The 19,488-nt window shown below is 39.7% G+C and overlaps 1 long non-coding RNA gene across 2 annotated transcripts in view; it reads right to left on the bottom strand.

Annotated features, from left to right (window-relative positions):
• Positions 1-15,346: 15,346 nt before the first annotated feature.
• Positions 15,347-19,488, bottom strand: part of LOC135229168 (uncharacterized) — a 148,754-nt gene continuing 144,612 nt past the window's right edge. For both annotated transcript variants that reach the window (XR_010319933.1, XR_010319932.1), the window contains exon 3: positions 15,347-16,606. This is a non-coding gene — a long non-coding RNA (uncharacterized LOC135229168). The remainder of the gene's footprint in view (positions 16,607-19,488) is intronic.

Below are 19,488 nucleotides of genomic sequence, written 5' to 3'. Positions count from 1 at the left end.
CAAAAAAAAAAAAAAAAAAGCAGGCACTTACTGCTAAAGTCGTATTTCTCTGTGTTACTTTATGATCCTTAACTCAAATCTGGAGTTTGGAGCTCATTTTGATAACTCCTCATTAGTCTGCATAGACTAGAGTCTGCTCACAGTCAGTGATGACAATGGATGAAACAAAGTCCCTAGCCCAGAGGAGGGACTGCTCCCCATATTTGGGGCAATGCCCCTGGGGAGCATCGGCGAGGTGCACTGTGGCCTCTGTGGCTTTGCCTTCTGCTCCTGGAATTGCACACTGGGGGCCTCCATATATGGACCCAGAGTCCGTGGGTGGCCACAACTCCCGCCCTTCGGGGTCATCGTCCAGACGCACGTTGCGATATGCTTCCTGCCCTCCTTTCCAGCATAAGCGCTGTGATCAGGCGTGGCAGAACCAGTTCCCAGGTCCAGACACTAGGCCTTGCCCTACATGGCCTTAGGCTTCCCCTAGTCCTGGGGGAACCCGAAACCTGGCGGGACCTGGCTGGGTGGGCTTGGGCCTGTCTCAAAAGGCTCATGGCGCACGCAGTTTCCGCCTCCTTGGAGCCTGCGGGCTTGCGGTGGGCAGCCCGGCATCTCCTGCCTCCCTCGGGCGCCCTCTCTGAGCAGCAGCTCCCCTCCCCCCACCCCGCCAACCGCCCAACAGTCACACTGCCTGCTTTCTGCTTCTAGAAGCCTATTCTTTTGACGCACACATGCAGCACACACAGAATCCCAGTGGGATTACAGACTTGAACCTGAAACGCACAACTTTAAAACTACTAGATGGGGGGGGGGGCGGGTATTGGCAGTGAAAAAAGGAAAAAAAAATAAGAAAAAGAGCAATTACAAAAAAAGTATTAGAAGACTGTATCCTCACATTATGGACTCAAGAAGGCTGTGGATACACAACTGTGTAGATAGCATACTGTTGTCTCTTTCTTTGCAAATAAGTCTTAAATGAGGGAATTTGGTAGCGGGAATAGTTGCAGAGCCTGACTTTGGGGAAATCTGGGATTGATGAATTGCCTTGCATGAGGCTACAAGCCCTGATAATCAATATTTAAAGATGAGATTCGAGCAACCTAGAACATGCATCAGAATTTTTTCTAAGTAAATTAGCACCAGAAGACGCCTTTAACCACTAAATAAAATGGGTCAGTAGTTCAAGATCTCCCTACAAAGAATATGGCAGACCTAGATCGTTTCCAGTCAGGTTCCAGCAAACATGCAAGAAACAGTAATTTTAATCTTGTACATAGTCAACAGAGATTAGAAAACCATGAGATACTCCCCTAACTTGATCCTTAAGGCTAGTTTAAAAATGATAACAAATTAGAGAAGGAAGGTAGAAGAAGAGTTAGAGGACAAGCACACTCAGTAACTGAGATGCAAAACCCTACGTAAGATGCCAGCAAAGGAAATCCAGCAAAGGATAAACCACGTAACATGCCATGATCAAGGTGGTTTATTGTAGGCATACAAATTTAAGTGAACATTAAAGATTTAGTAATTTCATTCACCACATGCACAGGTGAAAGAAGAGAAGACATATGCTCACCTCAAGAGATGGGGACAAAGCAGGCTGATAAAATCCAATCACACGGAGAGATAAGGACTAGGAGCAAACATGGAACAGAAAAGGAGTTCCCGAAGGTGGAAAAGTACAACTAGCATGGTAGTTCATGGTGATGTGTGGGACATTCTCTTTAAAATTAACAAACAATAAAATATGGATGCTTTCTGTCATTATTTGTATTAAACATTTAACACTGGAAGTGTAAGCTAGTACAAAAAGAGAAAAAGTATAACTGCTATTCATAGATTATAAGACTGTCTCCTTTGAAAACCGTAGAAAATACTGGAATTAATAGGAATCATAAATAAAAAATAAATTGAAATTTCAATGCATCAGCATCAAGCGGACTCTGTCATAGCTCTTAGGTGAAAGCAAAGGACACTGGTAGGGAAAGAGCAGGTTCGGGTGGGCTAGACCAAGAAGGGAAGAAAATTATTCTGCACTGGGCTGAACTTATAAGCACGGGTGTGTGTGTTAGTTACCTAGTCCCTCCATAACAAAAAATATCACAACTGGATGGCTTTAAAGAACAGAAATTTATTTTCTCACAGTTTAGCAGGCAGTAGTTCGAATTCAGGGCATGGCTGTAGTGGGAAGTCCTTCCTTGTCTACCTCAGCTTCTAGTAGATGCCAGCAATCATTTGTGTTCCTGGCCTTCTGGAAGCATCTGTTTTCTTTGTCTGTATTCCTTTTCACCTGTTTGTGTCTGTGTGTATTCTGCTCCTTTTATAACTAAGAAGAGTTAGGCTTAGGACCCACCCTACATTGGTATGACCTCATTCACATAATAAAAGCAGGTCCCCTATTTCCAAACAAGGTAAGATTTATGGGTACAGGGGTTAGGATTTCCACATACATTTTGGAGGGACACAATTCAATCCCTAACAGTCGACTTACCAGATATTCTGGATTGAGAGTACTCGCATGAACAGCTGAGAGTGGTTCCAATTCTTTGCTACATTCGTTGGCTGAAACTTGTCTCAATGGTCACCCATAGGAATGCTGGAGCAATTTATTGTGTAGGACCTGGCCAACCATTCCTAATCATGTCCATTGTGTGGAAAACACACACTCCCATCACCGAAGCCTTGAGAAATTCATCGATAGAAACGGAATGGTGGTTGGAACCAAGAATTGTTTCATAGCCTAGATAACAAGATGTAGCTGTTAGATATCCACATGGAGATGTCAGGTAATAAAACTTCACCCCACATGGAGATGTCAAGAATAATACCAACAGCTAATGTTCATTGAGTACCTACACTGGTGCCAGGCACTCCTGTGCTTTTTCTTTCATGTTTGCTTTTCATGATGGCCATATGAGGAATGTACCATTATAATGCATAAAGAGGTCAATACAGAGAGTTACGGTGACATTTAAATATATGAGTCTGGACCCAGGAGGAGTTTGAATGGATGGAGGTATAAACCTCACGTCCTTAGCTACAAATAGACAGCAGTAAACTCACTGAGGCATCCTAGAGAGAGGGTGTCAGTAGAGAGAGGAGCAGGCACCAAGCCCAAGGGTACTCTGGTATCTAGAAGCCTGCCAGGTGAACAGCAGCCAACAAGCCTCTCTGAAGTCCAGTGTGGTTCCTGGAGGGTTGTCTGTCCTTGCTCTCAGCTGCATTTCCCCAGTGCTCCTCCCACCTGCACTGGGTTGTCCCCTTCATGAGGACAGGGACAGTGTGTACCTTTCACCACTGTATCTGCATAACATAGACTATTTCTGGCCCATGGAATATACTGACTGAATGAAAAATAAACAAACGATAAGGACATAAAATCCTTCGTAGTTGATACCTTGGAATACATTAAGGGGCTTCATGAGTAAGAGGGAGAAAAACTGATCAGGGCTGCTTCTGAGACCATCTCTTAGGTGTAAAGAGTGTTAAACAATAATTAAACAAAGAGATTTAATGGCAGAGATGTATGTTAAAAAAAATGTAAGTATAGGTTAAAGATTACTAGAAACATGCACATTTATTATTGCAACTATAGTTAAATCGTTAAAAAACATATACTACATCCACACAGAATATTATAAAGTAATTTAACGCCCTCACTAAAAAAAAACAAAAAAAAATTTATCATGAGAAAAGACTAATGAAGAATGAAAGTATTACGATATAATATCTGTGTTAATGCACATAACTGTGTGTGCTAATACACACATAAAACCAGTTGCCATTGAGTCAGTTCTGATTCATGATGACACCAAGTGTGCCAGGGTAGAACTGTACTCCATAGGGGTTTCAGTGGCTGAGTTTTCGGAAGTAGACTGCCAGACCTCTCTTTCATAGCAATTCTGGGTGGCCCTGAACTCCAACTTTCTCTCAGCAGCTCAAGATATTAACCATTTGCATCAACCAGAGACTCTAATACACATACATGCCAATGTAAGTAAGATAATAGACATATCGGAACGTTAATAATTTATTCTATGCATTACGTATGTTTTCTTGTTATTTATTGCATACTTTCCCATTGCTTCCAAGTTTTTGAGGAATAGAATGTACTTCTGGAAAAATTCATGAGAGATTTTTAAGTAATGAAATAATCAACAGAAACAGAATGAGTAAATCTGTGGCAAGGCAGCCCATGAACCCAAGATTACTGTAACACTGGTATGAAAAGCAGAATTGTGGAGTCCTGAAGCTCAGTGGTCCCATGCATGCATCAGGAAAGAGGGAAGAGCAAATAAACAAGGAGAAAATACAGTGAGCCAGAGGAGTGGGAGCCCTCTGTTGTGGGCACAGTTTTCTCATGAAACTTTAGATGGACACAATGGGTGGGATTATCCACTTCCATCATACAAACATTTTTATTACCCTTGATTTTAACGGAACTATGTTATAAAAACAAATGATACAATAAAGTATAATAAAAGAATAAATCTCATCAGTGGACTACTATCATTTTCCCCAGCCACTGAGGAGGGCAGGAGACACACACGGGAATGAAGATAGAGCAGTGTGAAGAATCATGCTATGTGGGGAGGAGAGTGTTTCCGAGACAGGCCTTAGCTGCTACCACCTAGGGAAGTAGGCAGCCGTGCACAACCAACTGGAAGAAATGGCACATTATTTCTGAGACCTACTCCAGCTCATAAGCAATTATGGATAACATGGGGAAGAATGAGATTTCCAGGACACTTAATTGTTCTCATGAGAAACCTGTACATAGAAAAAGAGGCAGTCATCTAAACAGAACAAGGAATACTGCATGGTTTAAAGTCAAGAAAGGTGTGCATCACTGTTGTATCCTTTCACCATACCTATTCAACCTGTATGCTGAGCAAATAATCCGAGAAGCTGGACTGTCTGAAGAAGAATAAGGCGTCAGGATTGGAGGAAGACTCATTAATAACCTGAGATATGCAGATGATACAATCTTGCTTGCTGAAAGTGAAGAGGCCTTAAAGCATTTACTGATGAAGATCAAAGACTACAGACTAACAGCCTAACAACTGGACCAATAAGCAACATCATGATAAACGGAGAAAATGTTGACATCATTAAGGGCTTCATTTTACTTGGATCCACAATAAACACCCACTGAAGCAGCAGTCAAGAAATCAAACGACACATTGCATTGGACAAATCTGCTGCCAGGGACCTCTTTAAAGTGTTCAAACGCACAGATGTCACCTTGAAAACTAATGTGCGCCTGACTCAAGCCATGGTGTTTTCAGTCGCCTCATACGCACATGAAAGGTGGGCAACGAATAAGGAAGACCAAAGAAAAATTGAAGGCACTGGATTACGGTGTTTGCAAAGAATATTGAATATACCACGGACTGCCAAAAGGACGAACAAATCTGTCTTGAAAGAAGTACAGCCAGAATATTCCTTAGAAGCAAGAATGGCGAGGCTTCATCTCACATATTTTGGACACGTTGTCAGGAGAGATCAGTCCCTGGAGAAGAGAGTCATACTTGGTAGCAAGTGGCCACAACAATCGGCTCAAACATAACGTCGACTGTGAAGGCGACAATAGGTAGTTTAACATACATTTTGACCCATACGAATTAAAATTTAAACAATTATTTCATGCCTTTTTGTAGCGGTTTCAGAATTTACAATTAAAATAAATGTAAACAATTAATAGAAAAAATCTCTGAAAATAAAATTTAATTTTTTTAAGTCACTGCTCCATAGCCCAAATCTAAATGGCTTGATATAAAGCACTGGTCTTTGTGATTCACAAAAAGCAGGTGCCAATTCCTGAACAAGAACCGAAGTGACAGGAGAAACTCCCCATGCTGTTAGAGCCCTGAGTATGGGCCCTAATCCAATAATCTGTCCTCATTAATTGCTTTTCATTTCATCTCTGTGAAAGGGGAGGGAGAAGGTGAGAGAGGGTTACATGTGCCTATTCTGTTCTTTAGCATCTAGATCACTGCCAGGAACAAGTATTCATAAGAGTCTACAAAACATTAAAGTACAAATAAGGAGGAAAACGTCTTAGTATGTATATGTATTAGGTGGCACGAAGAGTTAAGTGCTCAGCTACTAACTGAAAGGTTGGCAGTTTAAATCCACTCAGCTGCCTTGGAAGAAAGGCCTGGCAATCTACCTCCAAATGGTCACAGCTATTGAAAACCGTATGGAGGGCAGTCCTACTCTGAAAACTCACCGGATCGTCATGAGTGAAAATCTACTCAACGGCAACTGGATTGGTAATCTATATATGGCATAAATGTTAGGAAAATTAGTTTCTGAACATATACACGGCATATAGAATACACTGCACATTAGTATTATGTGCCAAAACCCACTGTCATCAAGTCGATTCTAACTCATAGTGACCCCAAAGGACAGAGTAAAACTGCCCCATAGGGTTTCCAAGGCTGTAAGTCTTCACTGAAGCAGACTGCCACATCTGTCTCCTACAGAGAGGCTGGTGGGTTCGAACCACTGACCTTTCAGTTAGCAGCCAAGGTCTTTAACCACAGAGCCACTAGGGCTCACTGCTATCATGTACAGTGATTACATAAGCAAATTCTGAAACAAACTGCCTGGGTTTAAATCCTAACTCAATTTATCAGCTGGGTGATCTGGGCACATTACTTTACCTCTCACTGCCTCAGTTTCCCATTTCTAAAACGGGTCTTATTCAAAAGGTTGTCACGCAGGTTAAATAAAACACACAGGGCACTTAGAAAAAGGCCTTACACACAGAATGAACACAATAAATGTTAGCTTTCATAATTATTAAGGGAATACAAACAGCTTAGTTGAAGAAACTTCCATTGAGAAAGAGTTGCGTTCCAAAATTCATGTGTAAAGTCATTTACATCAACTGTTAAAGTTGTATGTTTAGATTCAAGTGATTACTGAGGTATGTTATGATCTTGAACAGAGTTCTGGGGACTATACAGGCTGACTCTGCATGCCCTTCTCCTGCACATCCATTCCATCTCCCTTGGAGCCCAGACATCATGTTATCAATTAAACCTCTCCCACACTGGTGGTGTACTGTTTAAGAGCTATGGCTGCTAACCAAAAGGTCATCAGTTCAAATCCACCATGCGCTCCTTGGAAAGTCTATGGCACAGTTCTGCTCTGCCCTACTGGGCTGCTATGAGTTGGAACAGACTCAGTGGCAATGGGTTTTTAATGGGTATGAGTCAACTCTTCAGTGCTTAAAGACATACCAAAAGCAACCACGAACACAAAAGTATAGTAAAAAGTTCTTATTTCAGAATAGCAAAACCTTTTTCTAACACAGTGGTGAATTAGGGTGGACTGTGGATCAAGAGGAGGCCTGGTGGCATAGTGGTTAAGAGCTCAGCTGCTAACCAAAAGGTCAGCAGTTCGAATCCACCAACTAGTCCTTGGAAACTCTATGGGGTAGTTCTACTCTATGCTATAGGGTCTCTATAAGTTCAAATCAACTAGGGTCTCTATGGGTTGGAATCAACTTGATGGTGACAAGTTTGGTTTGGTTTGGATTGAATTATGACCCTAAAAAACCTGTGTCTCAACTTGGCTAGGCCATGATTCCCACTATTGTTTAGTTGTCCTTCATTTTGTGATTGTAATTTTACTCTAAGAGGATTAGGGTGGGATTGTAACACCACCCTCACTCAGGTCACCTTTCCCTAGGGTGTGGCCTGCACCACCTTTTATCTCTCCAGAGATAAAACGAAAGGGAAGCAAGCAGAGAGTTGGGGGCCTCAGACTATCAAGAAAGCAGCACCAGGAGCAGAGCACGTCGTCTGGACCCAGGGTCCCTGCACCTGAGAAGCTCCTTGACCATGGGAAGGCTAAGGACAAGGACCTTCTTCCAGAGCCGAAAGAGAGAGAAAGCTTTCCCCTAGAGCTGATGCCTTGAATGTGGACTATTAGCCTACTTTAATGTGAGGTATTAAATTTCTCTTGGTTAAAGCCATCCACTCATGGTATTTCTGTTATGGCAGCACTAGATGATGAAGACAGTGGGTCAAGGTGGAAGGGGTAGATGAAGAACAAAAAAAAAAAAATGGACAACAAGAGAAATATAAGAATTCAGAGAACTGTGAAAATTTAATTCCTGAATATACTTTCTTTCTCCTCCCTATAACTGGAAGGACTTTTCTCATATACAGCATATATAAGTAAATCCTCGCAATATTTAAAACACTTAGATTTTTGAAAACTCATTCTCTGAAAACTCATGGTGGCCCCATTAATTTCTGGCTTAAAAACAACTCAGAGCTAAAAAGAAGCATAAATAAATAAATAAAGGCACTGCTGTCATTTGCAGGAGATGTTCTTTTCTTGCTATCCACAACCCACACACTTGGGAGTTAATTTTCCAGGGTCAGTGTTCATAGACCATCCTCTTTCTCTTACCACCACCCCACCACCCTTAATTATTTAGAAAAGGCAGGGCCAGTCAGTGCTCCAAATATCAAGTTTTCTCTCCAAAATGCCAGCTCACACTTGGGGAGCAGGCTACATTCTCAGCTATCAGCACTTCCACTAGCCCCTGCAGATAAGGAATGTGTCTCCACTGAACTGTTCATTGTAATTAAAAAAAAAAAAAAAAGTAAAAAACTGTTTCTTAAAACAAACAAAAAAAAAAACCAGGCATTTCCCTATTACCCACCCACCCCACTCTCCCACACCCAGTGCTCCCCTCACCACACACACACTCAAATATTTCATACCAAGGGTGTGTCCCAAGCACGGGGTCTGGCTCCCCTCTTCTTTTACACCCCTTGGAGGCCTCTGGAGAAACCATACCTTTGGTTGGCAATTCCCTGAACCCTGCCTATTCAAGCTGGCACTTATTCAAAAAGGCAGGTGAGTCTTCAAGTCAGGTTTTTAAAAGGAGTTTAAGAGGAATCAGGTGATATGCCTACTCACCCTCAAGTTTCTCAAAGGTAATAATTTCCTGAGATGTTTACAATGTCTCAACTATGGGTTAATTAAATCCCTTAGGATGGTGGGCATAGGAAAATCCTCCATCTCAATGCCCCCCATTTTGAAAAAAAAGAGGGGGAATCTCCAAAATTACGAATTTGAATTTCTACATACTTGATTGAACTAAGGAGTAAGTTCCTCACGTGTGTTATTCTTGGTCTGAGCCCTGGTGGTGCAGTGGTTAAGAGCTCAGCTGCTAACCAAAAGGTCTGCTGTTTGAATCCAACAGCTGCTCCTTAGAAACCGTATGGGGTAGTTCTACTCCGTCCTATAGGGTTGCTAAGAGTCAGAATTCACTGGATGGCAATTGGTTTGTTTGTTTTTCAATCTTTGGCTGAAAGGTGGACTTTGTTATCAATTTATTAAATCAACTGGTAATTTGCTGGATATTTCTCATACAGGAACTTATGATGTCTTCAAATCCAGCCAATCAGGTTTAGGAAGAGAGAAACTTCTCTACCTTAGCCTCCCTGCCACTCCCACACCTTTTTCATTGATTTCCATGCCCTGTTTAAGTAACATCATTCATCACTTCTCACTGTCTAGGTTATCTGAGCCAATTCATGGCAGTCAATTCCACCTGAGCCCTAGGATACCCTCATTTACATACTCTGCCCTGTTGTTCTTTCACCAATGGCTGTCTTCACATCTCCCCTTGACTGTCTACTAGGCATCTCAAACTTAATGTGGTTCAAATAAAATTCTTGGTCCAAGTGTCTTATCTATCTCCCAGTCTTCCTTATCTCAGCAAATGTTCACTATCCTCTGGTTGTTCAGGACAAAAACCTAGAAATCATCCTTGATTTCTCTCCTTTATTCAAATCTTGCATCCAGTCCATTGACACATATTCTGGACTCTTGGCTCTACCTTAACATAAATCCTGACTCTATCCACTTCTCACTACCTCCACCTTACAGCCACCATCATCTCTTGGTTAAAACTGGACTCCGTGCCACTGATCTTCCCTCTTACAGTCTACATAACAGCATCATCTCAGTGGCTTCTCATGGCAATTAGGAAAAATTCCCAAACTCTTCCCATGGTCTTTCATGATGCGGGGCTTGCCCACCAAACTAACCTCATTTCCTAACAGTCTTCCCTCGGTTCACTCCACACTAGCCATGACTTATTTCCTGAGCTTCCTCAAAACATGCCAGAACACTTGGTTATTTAAGGGCCTCAGAAACAACTCTTTCCTTTATTGGCAATACCCTCCCTCCAGAACTTCATACAACTATTCTCTCCTTTGATATAGGTCAGTTATCTCCTCAAATATCCTGCTCCCATAAGCCCTTACTATTAATCTAAAACAGCTCACCCCACTCATTCCCTCACATGCAACTCTGTCTTATTTTCAAAATATTTAGCTCTCCTTGACGTTTTTTGTTAATTATTACCTGTAAATGTATTTTTTGTGGTTGAGAATATATGCAGCAAAATGTACACCAACTCAACAGTTTCTACCTGTACAATTTAATGACATCGGTTACATTCAAGTTGTGCAACCATTCTTACCCTCCTTTTCTGAGTAGTTCCTCTGTCATTAGCATAAACCCACTGCTCCTTAAGGTTCCTATCTAATCTTTTCGGTAGCTGTTGTCAATCTGATGCCATATAGACAGTCCTTAAAAGAGCATATGCTCAAGGTAGACCATTTTTATTAGTTAAGTAGCTAATGTTCTGGAGCCCTCGTGGCACAGTGGTTAAGTGATACGGTAGCCAAGCAAAAGAAGAGCAGTTTGAATCCCCCACCTGCACCTTGGAAACTCTATGGGGCAGTGCTATTCTGTCCTACAGGGTCTCTGAGTCGGAATCAACTCAACAGCAACATTATGGTGTTTTCTTTTTTATACTTCAGTTTTAAGATGATTCAAGGGAATACTTTTGGTGTAATGTTTAAAGATTATCTCACGGCAATAGTTTCAGGAGTTCATCCACCCTCAATGGCTCCAAAAAGTCTAGGGTTCATGAGAATTTGAAATTCTGTTCTGCATTTTCCCCCTTTTCATCAGGGCTTTTCTATGGACTCTTTGATCAAAATGTTCAGCGACAGCAGCCGGGAACCTTCTGGTTCTTCTGGTCTCATGGCATGCTAGATGTTCTTTTAAAAAACATGAGTGGACGCTGGAGATTATCAAATACTTATTTTATTACACCTATTAATATAACCACATTTATTTTTCCTGTACATATGGCAAATTATACTGATTCATTTTTGACTGTTAAACTAACCTTGAATTCTTGGGATAGACCCAACTTGGTCATAATATATTCTTCTTTAGAGTATTGCTGGATTTGTTTTGCCTATTTCTTTTTATATTTTGCATCTATGTTCATCAGTGACATTGGCCTGTAATTTTCCCATCTTGTGCTGCTCTTGTCAGGTTTCGGTATCAATATTCATTCTACAAGCTTTATAAAATGAGTTTGGGTATATATTTCATTTATATTGAAGAATTTGTGAAATATTTCTTGAATATTTGGCAGAATTTGCAGGAAAAGCCATCTGACATGAAGTTTTCTTTTTGCGAATAGTTTGAGCTCTAATTCAATTCTATGAACAGTTGTGGAATTACTTTTGCTTCCTGTTTCTTCTTGAATCGTTGTTATTAACTTACACGGTATGATACGTTTGCCTACTTTACCTAAATTTGCAAATTTATTGGCTAATACGGTTCATAACATTCTCACATTATCTTTAAGTTCTGCAAGATCTGTAGTCATTTTCTTTCTAATTCCTGATATTCGGTATTTATACCTTCATTCTTTTTCACTTGATCAATCTTGCCTAAAGTTTGTCAATTTTACCAGCATTTTCTAAGAATCAACTTTAGTCTTCGTTGATCGTCTGTTGCATATATGCAATCATTAATAGAAACAAAAATTCCTATGAATGTTTGTTTCTGGTTTTTTTCCCAACATTTTGAATGGATGTTTAACTCACTTATTTTTCAAGATTTGTTCTTTCCAATTATATTTTTAAGGCTATAAGTTTCCTATATTATATTGTCTGTACTGCACCAATTTTTATATGCACTATGTTCATAATTGTTCACTTCAAAATATATTCTAATTTTCATTATGATGTCTTTTTTAACACATAGTATTTTAAAATATCCAAGCACATGGAGATTTTGTATTTTCTTTTTCTAAGATTTTTTTTTTTTTTTAATTATGGTGTACTTACATAGTATCCTCTATATTATTGCAGACTCTTGAAATTTGTTGAGACTTGCTTTATAACACAGTATACAGTCAATTTTTATAAACACTATGTATGTGCATGAGATGAATGTATATTCTTTAGTGGTTAGATAATGCACACACATACACATATATAAATTTGGTATTTTTATAGATGTTAAATCTTCTGTATCCTTGATAATTTATGGACTTCTATGTTTCTGAGGGGTGTGTTAAAAATCTATTATGATGCATGATGTCAAAAGGAGCCCCAGTAGTGCAGTGGTTAAGCCCTCAGCTGTTAAACCTTTTGATTTGTTCCACCAACTACTCCACAGGAGAAAGATATGACACTTTCCTTCCATAAAGATTACAGCCTTAGAAACCCTTTGGAGAAGTTCTACTCCATCCTATAGTCGCTATGACTCAGAATTGACTCAACAGCACACAAGAAAAAATGTACGCTGTGATGGAAACTGAGGAGTACGAAGCTCAAAGAATTGGTCCTACCTCCAGGGTCAAAGGATGAAGGACAGAGAAAACAGCAGAGACATCCAAAAGCTTGGAAAAAAGGAGGCTGAGAGGACGATGGTTAGTGGTTTAAGGGCTTTGAAGGGCTACCACATATACTGAGGAATCTGGAGTGCAATGTTCTTGCCTAAGGATGAAGACATGCTCATAAAGACCCTGACAAAGCTTTAGGCTTGCACCTCTGGCTGATCTTTGGGCTCCATGGGGGCAGGAAGTGAAGGCTAAGGCAGAGTTTTAGGCACTCTTGCTTAGCATTGAAAGGACACGCCAGTTCAGAGCCAATCTGCAAAGACTGGGATAATGTTACTTTTTCTTTTTGGCTACAAGCATTTAAAGAAAGCACTGTCAAGTCATGAACTGACTGCTGAGATAACAGAACAGAACCTCGGTGTCCACACATGAGAAGACATACAATCTTTGCAGAAATAGTTTGGACACATCACTAAGCAAATGGATGACTGGCCCTCAAGAACTAAAAAAAAAAAAAAGCAAACCCTAATGACTGGAGGGAATCTGATTTCCAGAGTTACATTATAATATTTAAGATATCCAGTTTTCAACACACTATTTTAAGTCATAAAAAGAAAAAGAAAAGGATGGTTCATTTGCTAAGAAGAAAGAAAGAAGAGAATGAACAGAAAGCATCCCTAAGGAAACACAGATATTGGGATTACTAGACAAAGATTTTAAACCAATTGTCTTAAATTTCCTCAAAGACCTAAAGAAACCATAGACAAAAAAAAAAAGGAAACCAAGAGAAGAATGTATGAACAAGTAGAAAATATTAATAAAGAAATATTATACAAAAGAACCAAATAGAAATTATAGAGCTGAAAAGTAGAATACCTGAAATAAAAATTTCATTAGAGGAGCTCAACAGCAGATTTGTGCGAGAAAGCAGGAAAATGTAAACTTGAAAAAGCACAACTGAAATTGTTCTAACTGAGGAGCATAAGGGAAAAGAATGAAGAAAATGAACAGAGCCTAAGGGACCTGCGGGACAACATCAAGCATACCAATATACTCATTAAGGGAGTCCCAGAAAGGAAAGAAAGATGAAAGGACAGAAAGAATATTTGAAAATGTAATGACTGGAAGTTTCCCAAATGTCATCTAGATATCCAAGAAGCTCAATGAACTCAAAGGACAATAAATACATAGATATCCACAGACAGACGTAATCAAAATGTCAAAAGATGGAGACAGAAACTTGAAAGCAGCAAGAAATAAACGGCTGCTAATGTACAAGAGAGTCTCAACAAGTTTAAGTGTTGATTTTTCATCAGAAACCATTGAGACAAGAAAATAGCGGGATGATATATTTGAGATACTGGAAAAAAAATACAGAAACAAAACTATGAACCAAGATGTCAATATCTAGCAAAACTATCTTTCAAAAATGAAGGGGAAATTAAGACATGCCCAGATACACAAAACCTGAGGGAGTGTGTTAGCAGCAGAACTGCCTTATGAGAAATGCTACAAAGAATCATTCTGGCTGGCATGGAAGGACACTAGACAGTAACTGGAAGCCATAAAAAGAAACAAAGACTCCGTAAAGGTAACTACTTAGATAAAACAAAGTCAGTAATATTTTTATATCACGCCTCTCTTTTTTTCATATATGATTTAAAGCACGAATGCATAAAAATACTTACACATCTCTCTTAATGGACACACAATGTATAAAGATGCAATTTTTGTAACAGCAACGTAAGTAGCGCAGGTAACTGAGCTGAATAAAAGCAGAATGTTGTATACTGTTGAAGCTAAATTTGTATTAATTAAAAGAAGATTGTTATAAATATAAGATATTAACTGTAATCCTCATGGTCACCACTAAGAAGTTAAAACAAAATAAGGAAAGGAAATAAGGAGAGGATCAAAATTGTACACATGAAAAAAATCAGTCAAACACAAAAGTGGACAGTAGTGAAGAAAATGAGAAACAAAATACATATATGCCCTACTACAAAGTAGAAGATATAAGTCCTTCCTTACCATTAATTGCTTTAAATATAAATAGATTAAATTCACAATTGGGATCATTAAATTCACAATTGGGAACTTTGTTGGACCATGATTCTCAGTGCTTTGGCAGTTATGATGTAGTTTAGTAGTCGTATAACTATGCAATCACTTCCATGATGAGATGTGATATAATGTGATTACCTCCATGATGGGATCTGCTGTGAGTAGCCAATCAGATGTAAGGGAGTTTCCTCGGGGGTGTGGACTGCATCCAATATAGGTGGACTTTCTGGCAAGGCTCTTGAGCTTTTGCTCACTCTGAATCCTGCAGCTGGCTCCTCTTCATCTGATCTCAAGTTTTTGGGACTTGAACTCTCAGCTTACCTTCCAATTTTGGGATTCATCAGCCTCCACAGTCTGTGAGCCGCGGCCTGCCAGCTTACCTGCCGATCTTGAGATTTGTCAGCCTTTGCAGCCTGTGAGCCACAGACCTGTTGTATGACCTGCAGATCTTGAGTTCTGCAGTCCCTGCATCTATGTGAGTCAGGAGAAGCCACCAGCCTGACCCATGGACTTGAGACATACCAGCCTCTACAATCTCGTGAGCCATTTCCTTGATATAAATCTATTTATATATGAATACATATATATATATCTCTCACTGGTTTTGCTTCTCTAAAGAACCCAGCCTAAGATACCAATTAAAAGACAAACACTGGCAGAATGAATAAAAAAATCATTCAATTGCTATCAAGCTGATCTGACTCATGGTGACCCCTCCCTCCATGTGTGTCAGAGTAGTACTGACACACAAGTGTGTCAGTTCAATGGCTAATTTTTCAAAAGTAGATCGCCAAACCTTTCTTCCGAAGTGTCTCTGGGTGGACTTAAACCTCCAACATTTTGGTTCGCAGCTGAATGCATTAACCGTTTGCACCTCCCAAGGACTCTATGTTTATTTCTTTATTACTTGTCTTTATACTATATACATACATACACACATACACACATACATACATACACAGACACATAGACATCCATGAGTGGTTCATACAGACGCCTTGGACTTCAACTAGCAGGGCTCTAGTAATTATTCATAGAAAAGTACTGATACCAATTACAAATGCATATTTGTCCATTTCCCCTTTCAGATTTATTAGTTTTTGTATTTTGGAGCCCTGTTGTTAAATATGTACACATTTAGGATTGTTGTATCTTTTTGGAGAATTGAACCTTTATTATGTTATGTCCCTACTTATTCCCAATAATACTCCTTTTTCTGAAGTATAATTTGTCTGATATTAATATAGTACTGCAGTAGAACTGGATAATTTTCAACCATTTCAAGAGGTAGCATAAGATCAAGAACTGATGGTATAAAAGGAAGAAATTGAAGCTGCATTGAAGGCATTGGTGAAAAAACTATCCTCTCTCCACCATCTTCACTAAGTTTGACACCAACTGTTCCTCACACAGCACTCCCTACTTCTCTGCTGGGTTCAATAATTCTTTGCAATGGCCACACAGAGCTCACAGTCCATATTCATGATTATGGGGTTTATTAGGGAAGTAACAGTTACAACTCAGGCTCAAAGACACTCAGAATACAGTTCTTCTATCAGGACAGCCTCTTCCCTCCTGTGCTCATAGGTGTGCCTCTGCCTGGCCTTGGGCCTCTCTCCAAAGGCACTCAGCTTTCCTTCTCCCTGGGCCATCATCTCCTATAGCTGGGTCCCTGTTGCTTGGTCTCTCCTGCCATGGCATCTTACCGTCTTCAGGATTCCAGCTTCCTCTCTCTATCTCAGTCTCCTGCTTCTAGGAGCTTCTCAGTGCAGGGATCTCAGGTCCATAATATATGCTCAGCTCCTGGCTGTTCTTCCTTGATGGGAGTTGAATCCTCCTCTTTGCTCTGGAACTGGTTCTCTTTGAAGTGAAAACTAAACAATCTCCTTGGTGAGCCACAATTACCCTATCACACAGTCCTGCCCAAGTACCAGGGTAGATGTTATAAGACCATGGCTAGAAAGGCCACACAAAGTAAACAATCACATCACAGTACCTTCGACTCATTTTTCAAGTGAACTATCAAAAACCCATCGGAACGGATTGGTAAAGAACATAATCAATAGCAAGAACATTTTCATAATTATGTTTTCTGTATTTGGAAGAAATCTATACCACTATTCTTATTTTGCCAATTCACAGGGATCACAGAGATTAGTGGTAGATATTGCAGTACCAGAAAACTCTCTGGTGAAACAGTCTGTGAGCAGTCTTACAAACATGGATATTCCACCAGAGTCAAAAGAGTGACGTTACATTAATCATCAAAGAGAATATTTCAAGATCTAGCCTGAAGTACAATGTTGTCACTGATAGGCTAATATCCATACACTTACAAGGAAGACCAGTTTATATGACTCTTCAAATTTATGCACCAACCACCAATGCCAAAGACAAAGAAATTGAAGATTTTAAACAACTTCTGCAGCCTGAGATTGATCAAACATGCAATCAAGATGCATTGATAATTACTGGTCATTAGAATGTTAAAGTTGGAAACAAAGAAGGAAAAGTAGTTGGAAAATACAGCATTGCTGATAGAAATGATGCCAGAAATCTCATGAAAGAATTTTGCAAGACCAGTGACTCATTCACTGCAAATATTTTTTTTTCACCAACATAAACGGCAGCTATACACGTGGACTTTACCAGATGGAATACACGGGAATCAAACTGACTACATCTGTGGAAAGAGAAGATGGGAAAACTCATATCATCAGTCAGAACAAGGCCAGGGATTGATTGTGAAACAGACTGTCAATTGCTCATATGGGAGTTCAAGTTGAAACTGAAGAAAAGTAGAATAAGTCAAAAGGGCCAAAGTATGACCTTGAGTATATCTCACCTGTATTTAGAGACCACCTCAAGAATACATTTTATGTGGTAAACACTAATGACTGAAGACCAGGTGAGTTGTGGAATGACATCAAGGACATCACACATGAAGAAAGCAAGAGGTCCTTTAAAAGACAGGAAAGAAAGAAAAGACCATAATGGATGTCGGAAGAGACTCTGAACGTTGCTCTTGAATGTCGAGTAGCTAAAGTGAAAGGAAGAAATGATGAAGTAATAGAGCTGAACAGATGATTTCAAAGGGTGGCTTGAGAAGAAAAAGTATTATAATGACATGTGTAAAGATCTGGAGATGGATAACCAAAAGTGAAGAACACACTCAGCATTTCTCAAGCTGAAAGAACTGAAGAAAAAATTCAACCCTTGAGTTGCCATTAATATTAAATGACACAGGAAGCATCAAAAGAAGATGAAAGTAATACCCACAGTCACTAAGCCAAAAAAAATTCGTCGACCTTCAACCATTTCAGGAAGTAGCATATGATCAGAAACCGATGATACTGAAGGAAGAAGTCCGTGCTGCACTGAAGGAATTGGTGAGAAAAAAAAGCCTCCAAGAATTGATGGAATACCAACTGAGATGTTTCACCAAATGGATGCAGCACTGGAATCGCTCACTTGTCTGATCTCAAGAAATTTGGAATACAGCTACCTGGCCTGTGAACTGGCAAGGATCCATATTTACGCCTATTCCTAAGAAAGGTGATCCAACCAAATGTGGAAATTGTCAAACAATATCATTAATATCACATGCAAGTAATATTCTGCTAAAAATCATGCAAAAGTAGCTGCAGCAGTACACTGACAGGGAACTGCCAGAAATTTAAGCAGGATTCAGAAGAGGACATGGAAGGAGGAATATCACAGCTGATGTCATATTGATTCTGGCCGAAAGCAGAGAATACCAGAAAGATGTTTAAACCTGTGTTTTATTGACTATGCAAAGGCATTTGACTGCTTGGATCATAACAAATTATGGATAACATTGCGAAGAGTGGGAATTCCAGAACACTGAATTGTGCTGATGAGGAACCTGATCAAGAGGTAGACGTTCAAACAGAAAAAGGTGATACTGCGTGGTTTAAAGTCAGGAAAGGTGTGTGTCAGGGTTGTATCCTTTTACAATACTTATTTAATCTGCAAATAATCTGAGAAGCTGGACTATACAAAGAACACGACATCAGGATTGGAGGAAGACTCATTAACAACCCGCATTTTGCAGATGACACAACCCTGCTTGCTAAAAGATAAGAGGACTTGAAGCACTTACTGATTAAGATCAAAGACCGCGGCCTTCAGTAGAGATTGCACCTCAACATAAAGAAAACAAAAATCCTCACAACTGGACCAATGAGCAACATCATGATCAACGAAGAAAAGATTGAAGTTGTCAAGGATTTCATTTTATTTGGATCCACAATCAACACCCATGGAAACAGCAGTTAAGAAATCAAAAGATGCATTGCCATCAGGCAAATCGGCGCAAAAGACCTCCAGAGTGTTGAAAAGCAAAGACATCACCTTGAAAACTAAGATGCAACTGATCCAAGCCACAGTGTTTTCAGTGGCCTCGTATGTGTGGGAAAGCTGGCTGATGAATAAGGAAGACCGTAGAAGAACTGATGCCTTTTAATTGTGTTGGTGAAGAATTCTGAATATACCATGAACTGCCAAAAGAACGAAAAAATCTATCCTGAAAGAAGTATAACCAGAATGTACCCTAGCCTAGAAGCAAAGATGGCTAGACTACATCCTACATACTTTGGACCTGTTTTCAGAAGGAATTAGTCCATGGAGAAGGATATCATGTACTATTTCTTTGGACTATCTAAGACGTCAAGAATAAAATCTCATGGTCCAAATTAACGTTTTTACTTACTAATTTTCAA

Source organism: Loxodonta africana, unplaced genomic scaffold (assembly GCF_030014295.1).
Source record: "Loxodonta africana isolate mLoxAfr1 unplaced genomic scaffold, mLoxAfr1.hap2 scaffold_106, whole genome shotgun sequence".
Classification (NCBI taxonomy): Eukaryota; Metazoa; Chordata; class Mammalia; order Proboscidea; family Elephantidae; genus Loxodonta; species Loxodonta africana.
The sequence above is the reverse complement of the archived record's forward strand: the minus strand, read 5'-3'. Positions and strand labels throughout refer to the sequence as shown.